We start from the raw sequence: 19579 nt of genomic DNA, 5'->3' as shown, positions 1-19579 counted from the left end.
ATGTCTTCACTCCTGACCTCTTCACATAGTTTCTCATATGTCCTCAGATGTCACAGACATCTTTTTTTTCATAAGAAATGTGACTAAATTTTACTCATTAAACCATTAGCTGAATCATTTCCCCCCAGAAGGGGATAGGCTTAAAAGTAAAAGATAACTCTAAATCCTTCACTAGCTCAAATTCCCAGTCAGATTTATAAGAAGGGGGGAAAGTCTCATGGTCATACTTCATCTTGCCCATCTTTTCTTTCTAGATTATGTATCTATTCAAGTTGCTTGGTCTTTTTCCCCTTTTTCAGAAGTTTTGAAACCAACTTCTGCAATTACTTTCAACAAAAACCAACATCTGCTTTTCCCACCATTGGCCTGGCAGAACGTGTCCCTAACCTTCATGAGTCCCTGCCATAGATCCTAACACGCACACTATTGAAGACCAATATCTGACCTCCTGATCACCCTCCCATCTCTTCAGCATAGGCACACCCAGGAAAAGTCAATTTGTTATTTGTATCAAACCTACTTAGCTGCCCCAATATCTTACCAAAGGATTTTTTTTTTAAAAAAAGAAATGCAAGGAACCAAAAAAAAAATTATTGCCTGAAATCCAAAGGGATTTGAAATTTCTTCATCTCTCAGATTCTTTTTTCTTTTTTTATATTTATTTATTGATTGATTGATTTCTTAAAGATTTCTGCCTCTTCCCCGCCACCGCCTCCCATTTCCCTCCCATCTCTCAGATTCTTCTTGTTTGAGGAGAGATGTTTAAAATGCTGTCCTAGTCATTGCCATGGGAAGGTAAGGAAAGAAACTGAGACAGGCGTGAGGACAAAACACAGGAATGATGGGACCGCATTCTAAGACCACATGAAGATTAAGTCCAGTCACGTCAGCTACGCTGGTAGTGGAATGTAGCATGTTCCTTTCTCAGTTCCCCACCCCTGTCAAATGTCATTAGCAGGAGGCATATTCCATCATTCAGTAAAGAATATGAGCTGCTGAGTATTGAGTGCATCAGGTCAGGAACAACAAGGCAACTCGTGCACATCCATTAAAAACAAAACAGTTTTTACTCAGACCTGCCTACCGTCCTGAGATGGTCTTTTTTCTGTTTCTGAAGAGATCTGGAAGCAATCAACACCCAAGGTTTCCCAGGTGATGTGTCTGATTAGATTCATAAATGAAAATTCATATAGAAACCGTGCTGTGGTCTTAGGGTCCAGTCCACATTCTAAACCGTGGTGATTAGTAACAAACCAGACGTTCTCTTCTTTTTCTTTATTTTGGATTTCTATTAGAAACTTCCTTTTCAGAACCTTAGAGGGAAAGACGTATTAGTGATCAGAAGTCATCCTAAATATTTAATCTAAATGATGGCGCTATACTCAGGCAGAACTTTAACGTGCGCCAGGCATGGCTCATGTGAACTCACAGAATCTGAGGCAACTACAAGGGAGCCTGCATGGAAGCGACCAAGGACTCTGCATATATGTGATGGTTGGGTAGCTTGGCCTATATGTGGGACTTCTAGCAATGGGAGCAGGGATGTCCTGGCTCCTGGGAATCTATTTCCAAGATTGCCTTGCCCAGCCTGAATTCAGGGGGAGGTGCTTGATCTTATAGCAGCTGGATATGCCAGGCTTTTCTGAAATGTGGAGGCCGAAAAACGCAGGCCCATTTCCACCCTGTCTGACAGAGAGCTCGGAGAGTGAAGGCATAATCGCACCTGCTAACTCAGGAAGTGGTTGTCTGGCTCCTTTGAAATTAAGATAGCGCAATGTCATCCTGAGGGATGGTCAGGATATGCAAATAAATGTACTTCTGCTCCTTCTATGTAACGATGAGGTCACCCAGGGAAGGGCCTTCTTCAGCAGAGGTGACTTAGAGCACCTTAGCTGCTTAGACAACAGAATGCTAACGATTTGCTGTCGCAGAGTTGACTGTCTGAGTTATCCTATGTATCATGTTAATAAAGTCTTTTGTTATCTTCTCCCCCATTAATGTTGGGTATAAAAGTGAAAAAATAAACATGGGAATTTCAGGATTTCAATCACTGGAATGCCCTCCCAATACTCTCTATGTTTTCTGTCTTACTATTTTTATGGTGTTCATAGTCTTTACTTACATTTTTTTAATTCCCACACCCCTACCCTGTAAGAAGCATTTTTGTTGAGGCTGGTCCTCGACACTGAAACCCATGAGAGGTGGGCCCCTTTCTAAGAGATTACATAGGAGGAGTGGATGGAGGAGGCAGAGAGGAGGAGTGGGGAGAGTTTAGGAGGAGAGGAGTGAGGGGAAGCTGGGGCCAGGCTGTGTAATACATACACACATATGTACGTACGTACATACATACATACATACGTATGTACATACATAGGTACATACATATATTTAAAAAATGAGAAAGTATGCCAGGCTCTGTCACTTTGCATACTTTGTATATGAACTATCATCAAAGTTAGGGGAGGTTAATAGATACAGAAACCCGAGGGTGGAGCTTAGTGGTGCCTTAGGGTCATATGGCTGAAGTTGAGGGACCATGATCTTATACAAACTCACCACACTGCAATGGTAATGAAGGCATAATACTTTCAGGTCAGTTTCACATCAACTGGGAGGTTGCTGACTTTGAAGAGCATCCCATAATTCACCTCAGTGAAATCTGCTGATATTAAAACTCTGGACGAAGACTCCAAAACCATGTGAGGACGGGCTCCTATCAGAGGCAGTTCAGGTTCACAAGCAGGATAGTTCTTAACCTTCCCATAGAGGGTGGAACCCAGTAATAACATTTTTACAACATAAAATAAGTTTTGGAAAATGTATCTTATCTAGATAGAACTTTTTATCCTAAATAATGACTAGCTATGTAATGTTTGTATAAAGCAAGGGTTTTAAGTAATGCAATCCTGCCATATGACACAGAAAGCCCTGTTTTAGTAAGATTTCCAGGAAAATCCATGAGCTATGGTCATATTCTCCCACCCACTAATCAAACAATAAAAAACCACTTAATTAGAAGACATGCTTCTATTTGCTTTCTATTGAAAATAACTTCATGTTACATCACGAAATTTCCAGGGCTACTAGCTCTAGCTAGAAAAATAGTGATTGGACCTGGTTTCTAAAGAAGGTAAATTATTTCACATCAACTTTCATGTCGCATTGGCCCAACCTAAGTGGGCCAGTAAGTAAAATGTACTGTTACAGTGATATATTTGCCCCATTCTTATGGAGAAAAGAAACAAGGAATATTCTGTGTTTAGTTTCTAGCTTTGCTACATAAACACACTAGTCCTGGCCCAGTCCTATGCCCACTGTGTTACTGATGAAACAGGCCTTAAGAGATTTCATAAAGAAGTTTTCAGAAACAGGGCCAGAGTTGACTTTGAGTCTGCCTGACTTCCACATATGCCAGAATCTTGCTCTAGGATTTTATTTGAACACGAACTCCCCACGGCATTTCCTTGTGAAACATTTTCCAAATGACCACTTAATCTAGAGAGATCTAAGTACTGGGGTGTTTGCAAAACTATGGGTCGTAGCTGATCTATGAAAGAACTGATCTCAGGAAAGAGTTTCAATTGTTTTGTTCCTGGAAAAAAAATGTAGTTTCTGTCATATAGTGTTTAATCATCCAGAATAGAGCTTGAAGTCAATGTAAGGAATGTTAGCTTCATGACTTTCTGTTGAATGGTATATTAAGTTAAATTACAAAGGTATGTGTATAAAAAGCCTGGGCCCCAATTCTCTCGGGGCCAGCTGTAAGATGATAGTGGGGAAGGATGAGGGAGAGGAGCCCTCCTTACACTTGATAAGCCATTGCTGAAGCCCTGCCTATCTCCCACACACACTGCGCAAGCTTCCTGTGGGGTTCACATACGTGACAGAGTGGATAATAAACATTTTGTCAGAAAGTTAGTGAATTCTGAAAGACTAACGTTTACTTACGGGATGATTACCACACTTACCATGAACTGTGTCTGCCATCGGGAAAAGAAGCATGTGGTTTGCATGCAAAAAGGGTTCTCGGAAGGGTAAACAAAATGACACCACTGTCTAAACACAGTCACACAGGCAAATTCAGTTGTAGCTCATCCAGGGGAACAGGCTTGCACAGAGAACACAGGCAGAGCTGAGGACAGGCACGATGTTAGTCATGTGGAGTTTTCATCTGGTCGGAGTCTACAAGACTAAAGTCTGAATTATTTGAATAAAGGTAAATATACCCTGATTCCAGATGAATTGTTTATTTCAGATATTGCAAAGCACTGAGGCACCGGCGGATTAACTAAGTAAACAAGCAGTACACACAGTACCAAACTCCCGAGTAGTAAAAGACCAAAGCACATATTTTCGCACACTTCACCTAAAATCCAGTAAATTATTTTGAAACACAGATGCCTTGTGTAAGCATCCAGTCATGGCTGTGGTAACTGTGACAATCTGGGATGTGAGAGGAAAGGGAAGATGTATCAGGGACTAGGGAACTAGTCAGAATCCTTGGATTTATCAATCCCAGGAGGCGCATGCAGATGAATCTGGAGCAAAGCAAAGACGAAGGGTAAGCTTGCGGGAGAAAGCACCTGAGGTGGAGGCGTGTGCTTTCACAAGCATGTGCGGCCCCATTTAATACTCACTCAGGATTTTAGAGTTTCCCAGTGGGCACAACGTAAATGGGGAAACTCATTGACATTTTACAATTCCATCATGTTCACAAATGAGTGGAGCTGACAGTCCCACTATATCAGCCAAACAATCATCTTCTTCCTGCGTCCCATTTGCTCATCAAACACCAGGAGGGACTGAAAAGATAAACTACTGATGTGGAGATGGATCCTAATTCAGTAAAAATAAGCATAAAAGTTGTGTTTTGATAGACAGGTAGAATCCTGTGACAGCTTGCTAATCCTGCAATAAACCTGCTTTTTAATAAATGTCTTTTGAGAGACCTGATATTTGCCAGACACTTTGTTGTATATTGGGCTATAAATAAACAATACTTCCTTTGGATTAACTCAGGGTGCTAAAAAGGCATAGATTTTATAGTCTAAACAAACGCAGAAATGCACCAGGATGGCTAAAATTGCATGGAAGAAGAGACATAATAAGTTTGGGGATAATGAAAGTTCTACAGAGGTCTTTCATGGTCCAGAGTATTGAACAGAGAGTGGAACTGGGGAACACAGCCTGTGCAAGGGAATGGGACAATCTGGTGAAGACGTAATTCCACCAGTGTGCAGTTTCAGACATCATTGGTGTCTCTGGGAAAAGAGACTTGTCACATTTGAAGACTGAGCAGCTCGCACTGAAGCATATACAGAATTTTCCAGAATTTTTAGATCAGAGCTTTTTAGAAGGTTCTTTTGTTGCTATTGGTGTTTGGGGGAGCTTAAATAAGAAAGAAAATAAAACCTACTGGATGGTTAAGTAATTATTTTATCAGGACATCATCTTGCTCTTGTCTCACTTTCTCTGTTGGCATTATTCAGCGTAAACAGCCTCCGGTGCACTCTTTCATTTCCTTGGCTTTTCTCTCAGAAAATTTATTCTCATGCATTGACTTTTGCATGTAGTGTGAATTTTCTTAACAATGTGGTTGGCTAAACAAGATCTAAATAATGCCAACACCAGTCAACATGACAATGAATATAAGGCAAAATTTTGAAAGCCCACTAGTAGGTGAAGAGCTTCAGGTAATCAGTTACTACTGAGAAAGGAAGAATCAGTCTTCTACAGTGAAGAGCCCCCTGATAGGTTACACACACACACACACACACACACACAACTTATATACTTAGATATACGTGTATAATGTGTGCATATATAATGTGTGTAATAATGATAATTAAGAAATTTTGAGCTTGAGACAGAGGGGGGATGTGGGAGGAGTTAGATGGGGGAAGTTGGAAGAATAGAAATCATGCAAATACAGTACGTCCTTATGAAACTCTCAGAAAAATTAAAAATTTAAATTAGAAAAGAACATTATAACAAATAGGAAACACATTAAATTTTAGGTATGTGAATGAACAGTAAAATAATTCCTACAATATCATATTGCCAAACATTAATATAAAGTGATTTATTTTGAGAACATAATAAAAGAATTTTAAAATTTCACAGCAATTATATTATGCTGGGATTGAGAAGGGATTATAAATTGACTTCTATGCTGCATTTAGTAATGTTGAAATGCTGAAAAGACTTCCAAAAAGTATTCAGTTTGCAAAGTCACTGAATAATTGCTAAGTAGGTATTTGGAGGTATATTTGATTTTTGAATGAAGTAGCTTTATTGAAAAACATTCACTTGTGTTAGTAACATATCTTACGCAGAAGTTTCTCACAGTGAACTTTTGGTGACCTTTTTTACCATTTAATATTTCATCAGGCTTTCACAACTCAAAAACTACCTCATTTTCAATAAGTCATGTCATTTATTAGAAATCTTTCTTTCCCAAGATGGTATTTAACTGTTTAACTACATGTCTATATGGGAAAATTAGACAAATATTTGCTTAAAATTTTATGGTGTATGCACGATAAAGGAATACTGAAACTGTATAAATTGATGGTTATGTCGTGAGATGTATAAATTGACAGCACAGCTGCTCCAAGGGTAAGCACAGTTTTTGTTATGGACATGAGAAAGAGTGTAGCAAGGGGTACCTGAAAGAGTTCAGAGCAGAGAGAGAAAGCTGTAGATTGAAAATGGCCAGGAAACTGCATCTGACCATGATAGGAAAGAGAGAGTGGGGGCTAATGAGAGAGGAAGACAAAAAGGACCAAGAGTGAGGACCAAAAGAAGGCATAGGGAGAGGATTAAAAGAGGAAAACAAAAGAGAGAGCATAAAATCAAAATAGCAGGATTATAAGGAGCTGTGAGTAGCTGGGGAGAGGGAAGCTCATGGAATGGAAAGCTTTAGGATAAAGGGCAATATGAGAAAAGCCAGGACGCTAGCATGGACTCTGAAATGTGTAACAGGTACTTGCGATCTCTAGGGAGCCTGAAGGCCATGTGCACTTTGGTATGTTAATAAACATCACACATAGCCTTTCTCCGTGTGAAACGGAAACCCCATCCTTTGGTAGAGGGAAACTGGCTTCACAAGTTCCCGAAGAACACTAGCTTTTGTCTAACTGCCAGAATCTAAACCTGACAGAAATTTATATTAGCTTTCTAGTAATCTAAAAACCTTCAATTTTTTAACTTAGAAAAAAGAAAAATAATAATAGTAAGATAATAATGATAACCAAACAATAGTGCTAACATTCACATGATCCTAGCCTAAGTCTCCAACACCACATTACAAAATAACAAACAAAAACAATAAGTGAACCTTCAATATTGCTTTGATGTAGGCTCAAGATTTATCAGTTCATGAAGACAACTTTTCAAAGATGTCTTCTCTTTATTTTCTGTTTATAGGTGACTTGCCTGCTTGTCTGTGCTAAATGTACAAGCAATATTCATGAAGGCCAGAAGAGGACGTCAGATCCCTTAGAACTGGATTTGCTGAATAATGTGAGTTGTGTTGCAGGTGCCAAGGACTGAACCTGGGTCCTCTGGAAGAGCAGTATGTGCTCTTAACCGCTGAGCTATAGTTATAGAGATAGCCTCAAGATTTCTTTTTCTCCCTCTTCCCTCACCGAGATTATTTAAAAGGACATCTCGGCTATTGTATTTCTTGATCCATAAATGTTAAAAACTATACCTGAAGGAAGTCCTTCTGATGTAGAAGTCTAATGGAATGTGTAATGGCTTCTGTCTTCACATCAGTCTAGTTTAAAATAACTCATTCAGGAACTTGACAGCACCTTTGCAGCGTACCCTACCATTCTGGAGTCTCTGTTGTTACCTATATAAATTTGGTCGTGCACATACCTTAGACTAGTGGTTATCAACTTGTGTGTTGCGACCCCTTTGGGATCAGCTGACTTACCCAGGGGTTGCTTAAGGTCATAAAAAAACACAGGTATCTTCATTATAATTCTTAACAGTATCAAAAATTACAATTATGAGGTAGCAACAAAATCAATTTTATGCTTTGGGATCACCATAGCATGAGCAACTGTATTAAAGAGTCTGTATAAAATGTATAGTGTAAATATATAAACTGCATGAAATGCTGCCATTGGGAAGGACCCCTGCCCTAGAGTGGTACTGCTCATACCACCAGAGAGACTCAACTGTGCTCCTTGTCCGCTACATGTGCTAGACAAATGCTAAGGTTAGGAAAGAATGTCCAGTTTCAAGGGACTGACAAACTCATGAATTTGAATACAGTCATGTCCTTCTGCAAGATTAGTAAAAGAGTAGCATTTTTGCCTCAGAGGTAACTTCAGAGAGATGATGGGTGACAAAGCTAATGCGCTTAGCACTATTGTGCTGGATACTTTCATGTCAACTTGATATACGCTAACGCCATCTGAGAGGAGGGTGCCTCAGTTGAGGAGATGCCTTCCTAAGATCATATTGTAGGGCATTTTCTTAATTAGTGATTAATAAGGCAGGGCCCAGCCTACTGTTGGTAGCGCTGTCTCTCAACTGGTGGTTCTGAGTTCTATAAAAATGGAGGCTGAGAAAATTACAGGGAGTGAGCAAGTAAGCAGCATCCATTCATGGCCTCTCCATAAGCTCCTGCCTCCAGATTCCTGCCCACTTTGAGCTCCCCATATGGGAGCATAAGTCAAATAAACCCTTTCCTTCCCAGCTTACTCTCAGTCATGGTGTTTTAGCATAGCCATAGTAACCCTAGCTAAGACAACTATAAACAGAGAATTCTGTAGAATCTAATTCCTATATCAGACCAGCCTGTGGATACATCTGTGATGGATTGCCTTGATTGTTATTTGAGTGCAACAGCCCATCCCACCACAGGTGGCTCTGTTCCCTGGGCAAGTGGTCCAGGGTTATGGACTTTAACCTAGAAGTAAAAGTCAAGTAAATCTTTTCCTCCCGTAAAATGCTTTTAGCCATATTGTTTGTCAGAGAAACAGAAAGGAATCTAGAACAGAGACTATTGCTTTAGACTTTGTCTTCCTAAAATTTGTATGCTACTAAAATAATTCTTAGCTATTAACAAATTTCCTAGTGAGGATATTATGATGTGAATGCTTTGAAGGTGATACAGCATTGAGGGTGAAATTCTCATAAGAGGAATCATTGCTCTTATAAAAGAGTAGCCAGTGATCTTTCTTTCTCCTTTCTACCATGTGAAGATATCGAGAAAGATATCTGTGAAACAGGAAGCACCCTGCACCTAGAATCTGACAGTATCTCCATCTTCAACTTTTCAGACTCCAAACTAAGAGCAGTATATTTTTGTTTTCTATAAGTCTCGCAGTTTATTAGCAGGTAATTTGTTTTAGTGGGTGGAGTGGGCTAAGGATTTGAATATTTGAAAGATCTACCAAATAAGAAGGAATTAGACTGAATTTGTATTGCTATGAGGCAGAGCTTTGTCCAGTAAGCAGCATAAAATTTAAAAACAGCATCCTCCAGACACAACAGGAATTAATGCATATAAACTCAAAGAGATTATGACAGCATTCATACTCCCAACACAGGTTCAAACCAAACTTCAAGTACTGATAAGGGGTAATAGACACTAAGTTCCTCCCATAACTAAGGAGCTATTAACAACTGATACCTGTTGGTGAAGGAAATGAATAAGTTATATCAACCATACTTCACAATAGGCCTCATATCCAGGAGTAGTTGGGCAATGCAAAACAAACTCTATGATTATTTTTGAGTGTACTTTTGTTTAGTTTAGTTTAGTTGTACTTTGCTATTTTATCTAATTGCTTTTTTGTTGTTGTTTGCTTGTTTTGATATTCATTTTGTTGCTGTTTTTTTTATTTTTTGAGAGAAGGAAAGAACTTGAAGGGAAGGAGACGGAAAGATCTGGGAGGAGTTGGGATAGAGAACAGAATATGGTTAAAATATATTGCAAGAAAAAATTGACAACAAAAAAAGATTATGCCAGCTCGAGAAAACAGCCAGTTCTGTTTCAGTGACTGTCTGCAAATGAAAGGAGCTACTGGAGTAGCAATAAGCACCACAACTATAGGCATTATCTATCTCAAACGTATCTGAGTAATCCTAGGTTCTTTTTTTTTGGAGATCCTATAATTAAAATCACTTTATATAGAAAGTAAACTCCAAGTTCTGTACCTGCAGTCAATTGAGCAATTATTTTAAAAACGTGATCAGGTTGGGGCTATCAGTCATTTGGCCAGATGCATGATGTGCATAGATGAGGACTTGAGTTTGAATATCCAGGATCTATGTAAAAACAAAAGTCCGGGTACGAGAGTGCCTTCCTGCAATTCCAGCATAGGTTGGGAGTAGGAGAACATAGGCAAGCAGATTCCTCAAGTTCACTGGCCTGCTAGCCTAGCCAAGTTAATAAACTTAAGGTTCAATGGCTCATAAATAGAAGTCAGAGAGGGACTGAGGAAGATTGCTGTGGGATGATCTTTCTATATGCTGGGAACATGTATTCCTCTTACTGGGTAATAAAAAAGCTTCTTTGGTATATAGCAAGGCAAAATAAAGCCAGGTAAGAAAGTCATACTGAAAATATGAGCAGAAAGAAGGGCAGAGTTGGAGAGATGCGAGCCAGTCGCCCAAGAAGCAGCAGATCTGTAAAGCCACATGATGTAGAAAGTCCTTCTGTATATGTGTTGCTTTTATTGGTTAATGAATAAAGAAACTGCTTTGAGCCTATAGCAGGGCAGAGCAGAGCTAGGCGGGAAAAACTAAACTGAATGCTGGGAGAAAGAAGGCCAAATCCGGGAGACACAATGTAGCAACCACCAGAGACGGATGCACTGGAACTTTGCTGGAAGGCCTTGAGCTTTTGGTAAATAGAAATTAGTAGAAATGGGTTAAGTTAAGATGTAAGAGCTAGCCAATAAGAAGCTAGAGCAAATGGGTCAATCAGAGAGTTAATTAATATTTTCTGAGTGATTATTTTGGGAGTCTGGGCAGCCAGGAACACACAAGTGGCCTCCTACAATAGCCACGGCCCGTGGCAATACTTAGATTAATAGAAATGGGTTAATTTAAATATAGGAGCAAGTTATTAATAAGCCTGAACTATAGCCAAAGATTCTGTAATTAGTATTAAGCCTCTGAGGGATTATTTAGAAGTGGCTGCAGCACAGAGAAGTCTCCATTTATAGAAGACATTCAATCTGCACTCCTTGTTCTCACATGCATAGCCACATACCTATATGCATATTTATAAGTTCATACAGCAATCCCCCCCCACACACAAATCATACACACACTTCTTGCTCCTTTTCAAACTGTCATTGCTCTATGCAGAGTCTATTTATACCATTTAAACTCATCCAGGAATAATATTTATTGAGTGCTTACTATTGCAAATATCAGTAGACAAAGAGTATGGAATCATTGCATCCTCCTAACACATTTCCGAGTAGGTATTCTTGTCTTCATTTTCAGGATTAGAAAGGTAAGGCTTTTCTGAGTTCTAGTGTGCTGTGAAGGCTTGCACAGTTAAAGAAGGACGGAGCAGAGTTGTAGGAGAAGACTCCTATAGCTCCAGAGAAAGCAGCAGACAGGGTTAGGAGTGTCTCTGGTTCAGGTTCACCCATCAACAGACTGCATCTCTCCTCTGTGGATTCTGTATACTACATGTTGTGCAATGGCATACCTTTTAGGGAGACTTATCAGCATTACAAAACTCCAAAGGGAAAACAGAGATGACATGAGATGGTAGGGAGCAATTAGTTTCTGGTTTTATTATTGCCACATCAGAGAACTTACAGCAGTTCTGTTTCAGACAGTTGCATGTGTCAGTCCAGCTCTGACCACACAATTTGTTTCTACCTCTTCTTCACAGCACTTGATATTTTTTAAAATCTCTTCAGCCATTCTCCATTCATCATTCATTAGCATTGTGCTTGTAATAATCAAATCTAGGCTAGTTAATTAAATGGTTTATTATCCACAGGTTGCACAGAGTGAGAATTAATAATAATTTAAAAAGCAGAAAAAAGAATCTTCGGTTCTTTCAGGAGAGATTTCAGAGATTTCAAAGATCAAGTTTCTGTGACTTGAACAGCAGCAAGGACAATCATTTTAACTATGTTATTCGGGCTAAGGACAGCATTAAGAAATAACTTCAATAAAATTTCCTACTAACACTTAAGCAAAAAGTATTATAAAGGGCTAGAAAGTTGCATCAACGGTTAAGATTGCTACCCTTGCAGAGGACTTGATTTTGGTCCTCAACATTCCTGTTAGGCAGCTCACAAATCTCTGTAACTTCAGCTGCATGGGAGCCTCTGAACTCCTTTGACACCTGCACACTCATTTACACACACACACACACATGTACACACACACACACACAATTTTAAATGAAATAAAACTTTTAATTGTTTTGAGCACTAATACAGTTTTTACCAATGTCATTCTTGAATTTCATGGCGCTATTAACTCATAGAAGTCATGGCTGATGATTTTCTCATGACCCTGAACCTCCTTGACATGTTTATTCAGAGCCACTGAACATGCTATTTCTATGTACATATTACAGTTCCCGTGATCAAAATGTTTCAGCTGAAGTTGAGCAGGTGACTCAGGCTTGCAATACCAACAGGAGAAGCCAGAGGCAGGAGGATGGGCGTGAGTTTGACCCAACCTGATAGGAGTATTTAGGAAGTGATTTTTCTGCAAGCCATAGTTATAGAGTGAGATCTTTGTCTCCATAAAATAAAAACAAAATTAACAAAGAAATTAAATAATTCTAGCTTAGAAGAACAAATATTAGGAAAGATCATGATAAGGAATATAAATTACATATATGTTTTATGTTTCTGTATTTCTAACTTCTGTGCTACTAAAGATGAACTGATATCATAGACAATGTTATTCAAAGTGAAATACAAATACTAGATGAATTTTATGGGTGTTTAACAACAGATTTTCCTTCCTTGCAAATGTCCCACTTCAGTATTAAAATCCATTTGCATTCTTTCAATACAAACAGACTGGCAGACACAATTGCATGTGTCTTAGAATACAAAATGGCCACAAATTATTAAATTTAACTTGAGCCTTACACACATATACACAAAAGCACAATACACACATATGCAAGCATACAGACACACTCACATACACACACATGCACACAAGTGCCCTCACACATACACACACTCATACAAGCACACACACATATGTATATATCACACACATACATACACACACTCACATAATACACACACTCACACAATACACACACTCACACAATACACACACATATGCCCCACATACAGACACACTCATATGCAACACACACACATGCACACATGTACCCGCACACACTACATACACACAATACACACACATATGCACAAATACAGACACAACGCAAATAGTGCGCACACACACACAACACACATCCATGCACCCACACACAGCCACCAACACTCACAAAACACACAACACACACACTTGCAAAAGTTAAGTAAAGAACTCTTTTTTTTTTTTTAGTTTTTCTCAGTTTGATCAGGGTCAAGGCTCCATAGCTGAGCAGCGCCCTTGACTCCTCCTTGCTATGGAAATCAAGGCTCAAATCCAACTTCAGTCCAAAGCACCACCGAAGCATCAGTCTCAGTTCATTTAGCCTTTGCTCCAGTTCCAGACTAAAGCTTACCCCCGTGCCACAGCAGGGCCTCTGCTCACTTATGTTTCTAGTAAAGGACTGGTAAAGAACTAGGCACAATTCTACTCTTGGGCTCAGGTTGGGACTGGCCCATCCTCAGCTCCACGCTGAGCGCAAACCCAGGGACATTATACTTAGTTTCTAAATCTCCAACAAGAACACGGCAAATACTAGATTATGCATTTTGGCAAAGGGCTCGGTATTGCCTGTATTCTCTGCAGTTTGCTTACTTGTGAAAACTTCATGACTGAACTTTAATCATGGGTACTTTAATGGTTTTGTTCGGTTTCTCAATGGCTGTGCATAGGTGACTGTGGCTGTTTTTGGGAGTGCATCTGACCAAAGTGGACAATACTTACCTGCGTGGTGGTACTGATTTCCTTCTGTTCTTTACTCTGATGGGGTTTCAGGGTCTCATATCTATCTCAGGCATTCAGACAACTTCTCCTTTTCTTTCTTCCCTTTCTTTCCCTTCTTCTACTTTTCCTTCTCTTTCTCCTTCTTTTCCTTTCTGCCTTCTTCTTCTTCTTCTTCCTCCTCCTCCTCTTCTCCTTCCTCCTCTTCCTCTTCTTCTTCTTGTCTCATTATTATCCCTGGCTATTTTGGATCTCAGTACATAGGCAGCGTTAACGTCAGATTCATAGAAATTCACCAACCCCTGCCTTGCGAGTGCTCTGACTTGTGGTGAAGTTATGCACCACCACTCCAGCTGCAGACATCTGGACATCTGTCTGGTAGTGCAAAATTATGAAGCGCTTCGGTTATTTCACTGTCTCTGATTAAACAATCTGCTTCTACTCCTCCACAGTTACAGAAGCATTTTAATGGGGTACATGTCCAATGAGAAGTCATAACTTTCAAGTTTATATTCATTCGGGTTCCATAGAAAAGTTGTCTCTTTCATTCCACGCACTCTGAAAATCCACCAGAACTCTTGATTTTACCACCCAGATGGTCAATCACCATCAGTACTCAAACTCTAACAATAATCCTGCTGAAAATAGTCTTCTCCTCATAAGACCTCCTTCCCTTTTATGTAGGAAATGTTCTCATATCAACCCACATTTTTCTCCTATTCATCCTTAAAACTCCATGTTCAGCAGCCTCTGGAGAATAAGTCGTTTGTAGCTCAGTCTTGGAGCTCTCAAAATCTTACCTGTTATTATGCTTGGCTTTTGAAATCCCTGGCTCATATGAGTATTTTTAAAAGATCATCTTTATTTATTCTTCAAAAATAATCCATATACGTATACACTGTGCTGTGTGTGATCATACCCATCTCCATTCTCCCACTGCAACTCACCCAAGAGCCTCCCAAACAGCTCCATCCCAACTTCATGTCTTATTCACGTGTGCATTTATTTATTCTTAACCCACTAAATCCATTAAGTATTGCTAATACACTTAATGAGTGTATGGTTGTGAGGTTACCCACTGGGGTATAGGCAGCTTCCAGTGGCTGTCTTTCCATAGAGGGAAGTGATTCTTTGTCCCCAGAGAGCCATCTATTCCCACGCTCATCATCTAGGGCTTGAGCGTGAGTAACCTCTCTTGACTCCATGCTGGAATTTTAACTGGCTGCTCTTGTGCTGATCTTATACAGGTAATAATACCTGCAGTAAGTTCACATGTGTGATAGTCATGCCACATCTAGTATACAGCACGTTACGGTGGTCTGCCCCTATTCTCCAGCTCTACAGTGTTAACCCCTCTCCCCCAATGTCCCTTGCTGCACTGAGAAGGAGGTGTGGGGTGAGATGTTAGAGAAGTCCTACCTGTAGCTAAGCACGCAGGGTCATTTTTTCTCTATACTATGAACAGTATGAGACTCTGCATTAACCTCTGAGCACTGTATTAAGAAACTTCTCTGCTCAAGGTTGAGAGCAGTGCAAATTTGTAGGCTAAACCATAGATACCCACAAGGCAGCTTAACCAATGGCTACTAAAGTTGTTGTTGTTGTTGTTTTTTTTTTTTTTTTTTTCTGAGCAGTGGTGGTGAATGCCTTTAATCCCAGCACCTGGGAGGAAGAGGCAAGCAGATCTCTGTGAGTTCAAGACTGGCCTGGTCTACAGAGAGAATTTTAAGATAAGCTCCAAAGCTACACAAAGATATCTTGTCTAGAAAAACAAATAAAAACAAAACCAACGTTAACAATAAAATCCAAACCCCCCAAAAAACATGATCATTTAAAAAAATTAGCAGTACTTCCCTGAAATCTTTTGAGCTCCCTAGCCATGGGTCTTGACCATGACCCAGAATAAATTCTGTTCAGTGGGAAGACCTCGGATCAAATTAAGAGAGCTTTGGGTTACCTCCATAAACATTCTGCCATTACTGTAGCAGTGGGCACATCTATCGTGACAGGTCAGTATTGTAGCATCTAGTGTCCAGTGCTGGGCAAAGACCACAGACACCTTTTATTCCCAGGAGACTGCAGATCTCCTTCTACACCGTGAAAGCTAGTTATCAGGGTGAGAAAGTCCTCATTAATTCAAAACCATTTCTCTATTTATTTGTCTAGTTATGGTGAACAACCAAGACCAATGGCAATAGACCTTTCTCTCCTTCGTTTTTTTAAATATAAAAGAATATTTTGAAATTGTAATTACAACATTCCCCATTTTCTTTCCTCCCTGAAAGCCTTCTCATATAGCCCTTCTTACTGTCTTTCAAATTGATGACCTCATCTTTGATTACAGGCACAAGCTTGCATGTGCGCATGTGCAAACACACACACACACACACACACACACACACACACTCATTCCCAGGAAAGAGCACACCAATTGTTATCCAGTACCAAGTGAACTCTTTCACCCTTACAATCTTCTCTTTATTCAGTTTTTCAATGCTTTCACTGTAATATGTCATTATGCCATGGGGAGTCTCTTTTCTGATCCTGTTTATTCAATGTTCTGAGGCCTCTTACCTGAATGGGTATGTTTTTCTCAAAATTTTGAAATTTTTCTTCTTTGATTTTATTGAAAATACTTCCTACGACATCCATATGCCACTTTTCTTTATCTTACCTGTATCAGAATGCTAGGTCATACAGTTTCTCAGAGTTCCCCACGTTCTCTTCATTTCCCTTTCTGAATTTGTGCTGGTCTTTACCTGGCCATTCAATCCCTCCACCTTATCTTCCAGCCTTGTAATTTGTTTTTCAGATGACCCGTCCCATCGGTGAGACTTCTCCATCAGACTTTCATTGCTTGAATGAGCTCTTGAACTTTAGCTTATTTCATTTTGGCTTTTATTCACCAATTCTATCTGCTTTTTTGAAAGATGGAGGAGCAGAGTCACAGTAAAGATAAGCATACCTTTTGCCAAGGTGCCTCAGCCAGCAGGCTGCAATTACAAAACTTGTGCTTGATGAGCCGTTGGGATGGCACTGTCGACAGGGTGGCCTGGGACTCCCTCAGAAACAGGTCATTACTGAATAGGGCCAGCGCTATGCCTGTTGAGAAGTTCCCAACATGGAGCTACCATGGTTGCAGATTCTGCTGCTTGCACGGTAGGGAGACGGAGAACATGGGCATTGGAACTGCTACAAACACAAAGCTGGAGTCTGGGAGCCTTGGGAGAGCAGAGAGAGGGGAGCTGTAGAGCAGCCAGGACCTAACACAGATCCTGCCCTCTCCCCATGCCCCGCCTAGCCTCAATATCACCGGGACTCTGGGCAATAGCAGTTTATCAGAGACGACTGTCAACAATGGTCCAGTATTTATGGTGCTTCAGAGCCCAGAGACCTAGTACCAGACCAACAGTCCTTTGCAATGCATGTTTGCATATAAGATTATTTGGGCAAGCAAATATACTTACGTAACACAGTACAGTTTCCAGTGCCACTCTAATGTTTGTACACGCAATGGGGAGGTGGGAAAGCGGAGAAATGGAGCGGTGACTGCATGGTGGGGAGAGGTGGCACTAGAGAGGGAAGGCTGTGGTGGACAGGAGAAAATGTCAGCATAGTGCACAGCAGCCAGGAGCTTGCGCAAACTCAGTTCCTACACATGCTGCCCAGTGGCACCATCACCATGGCTCTGAGACAAGACAGGATGTCTGAGATGGAAGACGGTTTGTTTCTTTTGGTTTGAACCTTCTTGAAAGACCTCTTTGGTCTGTGCTAGCCCTGGACGCCATGTTGGTATCAATGGTCTGCTGCCCAAGGGCCTGTTGAAGTCTGAGGTTTATGTGGATGCCCACGGTCTGGGCTGCCACTAGAGGTCATGTGGATGTCTTAGGCCCTTGATCCCGCCAGAGGCCAGGTGGACTTCCATAGTCTGTGCTATCATGGGGAGCCATATTAGTGTCCACGGTCCAGGTTGCTGCCAGAGGCCATATGGATGTGAGTGCCTGTACAACTAACAAGAGCCTTATCTGGGTTCTTGGCCAATGTCTGTGTTGATGTCTGTGGCCCATGTAACCACTGAAGGTCGTTCAAATATCCTTGGTCCTACTGCAGCCTGAAGACATGTTGATTGATGTCCATGGGGCATGTTGTCCACGCTGATATCTACCAGGAGCCATGCTGATGTCAATGGCCTGTGCAGCAACCTGAGGCCGTGCAGCTGTTGAGAGCTTTTTGATGGTGTCCATGGTCCATGCTGACTGCTGAGACCATGTGGATGGCTGTGGTCTGTGCTCCCACCAGAAACAATGTGTGAGTCCACAACCCATGCTCCCCCTGACTAAAGGGCAAGAAAGCTACTTCTGCAGTGGCGTCAATGATAACAGATTCACAGTTGAGAAATAGGGACATAGAAGGCTTCGGTGACAACCTCTTAATGCCACCTTCTCAATACACACAAAAGAACAACAGGAAGCCATTGAAGAGAACCACTTAAAGCACTGATCAGGATGCTGAAGTGTAGCTCTCTGCAACTGATGGTTTCTGGTAGGGGTGAGGGTGTTGAAAGACTCACTTTCCTTTAAGGGGATGGGCACTGAGTTTGAATGTGCTCCAGTGAGTATATGGACTGGACAACACAAATTGCCTTTTCTTCTTCTTCTTCTTCTTCTTCTTCTTCTTCTTCTTCTTCTTCTTCTTCTTCTTCTTCTTCTTCTTCTTCTTCTTCTTCTTCTTCTTCTTCTTCCTCTTCCTCTTCCTCCTCCTCCTCCTCCTCCTCCTCCTCCTCCTCCTCCTCCTCCTCCTCCTCCTCCTCCTCCTCCTCCTTCTTCTTCTTCTTCTTCTTCTTCTTCTTCTTCTTCTTCTTCTTTCTCCTCCTCCTCCTTCTTCTTTCTTGAGGGAGGTAGGTCACAAGAGTGGAGGTAGACCTTGGAGAACTGGGAAGTAAGTTTTATTGGGGTGCATGATATGAAATTCCCAAATATTCAATAAAAATATCATGCTGAAAAAATTAAGTTCTTAAGAATTTGCTAGTCCATGATCAAAAGCAAAGCCTTCCATTCACAACCAGAGTGTTTAGCAGTGAAGCCAGATGGTATACTCAAGCTGCATGTGCCTGGGGGCCTTTTCAACAGCAGCTGGTGACTTCTTTGATGAGTCCTCACTGTCCCAACTGGCTAAGGCAACACTATAGCTCATAGTGGTGAGCATGGAATGTCTGGAATTGTTGCTAACACAGGCCTCCTGGAAAAGACAAATTCTTTGCTGAGGCAGGTGTTAGCCACAGATCAGTGATACCCTAGGACATGTGTGGAGGTATAATCCCTTTAGGCTGATAAACTGACGTGGGCCTCCCAGTGCCAGGGTGGGAGAGAAGTGATTGGTAATTTTAGGCTTTCACCACGGGTTTTCTTAAGAGTGGCTGGATTAAACAGTCTGGAATCTAGGGAAATATGACCTTCTGATAGTAGAGCATTGATTGGGAAGGGAGGAGTGAGCTTCAGAGTATGTGGTACTTTCC

Source organism: Chionomys nivalis, chromosome 24 (genome assembly GCF_950005125.1).
Source record: "Chionomys nivalis chromosome 24, mChiNiv1.1, whole genome shotgun sequence".
NCBI lineage: Eukaryota > Metazoa > Chordata > Mammalia > Rodentia > Cricetidae > Chionomys > Chionomys nivalis.
This window is presented reverse-complemented; position numbering follows the sequence as displayed.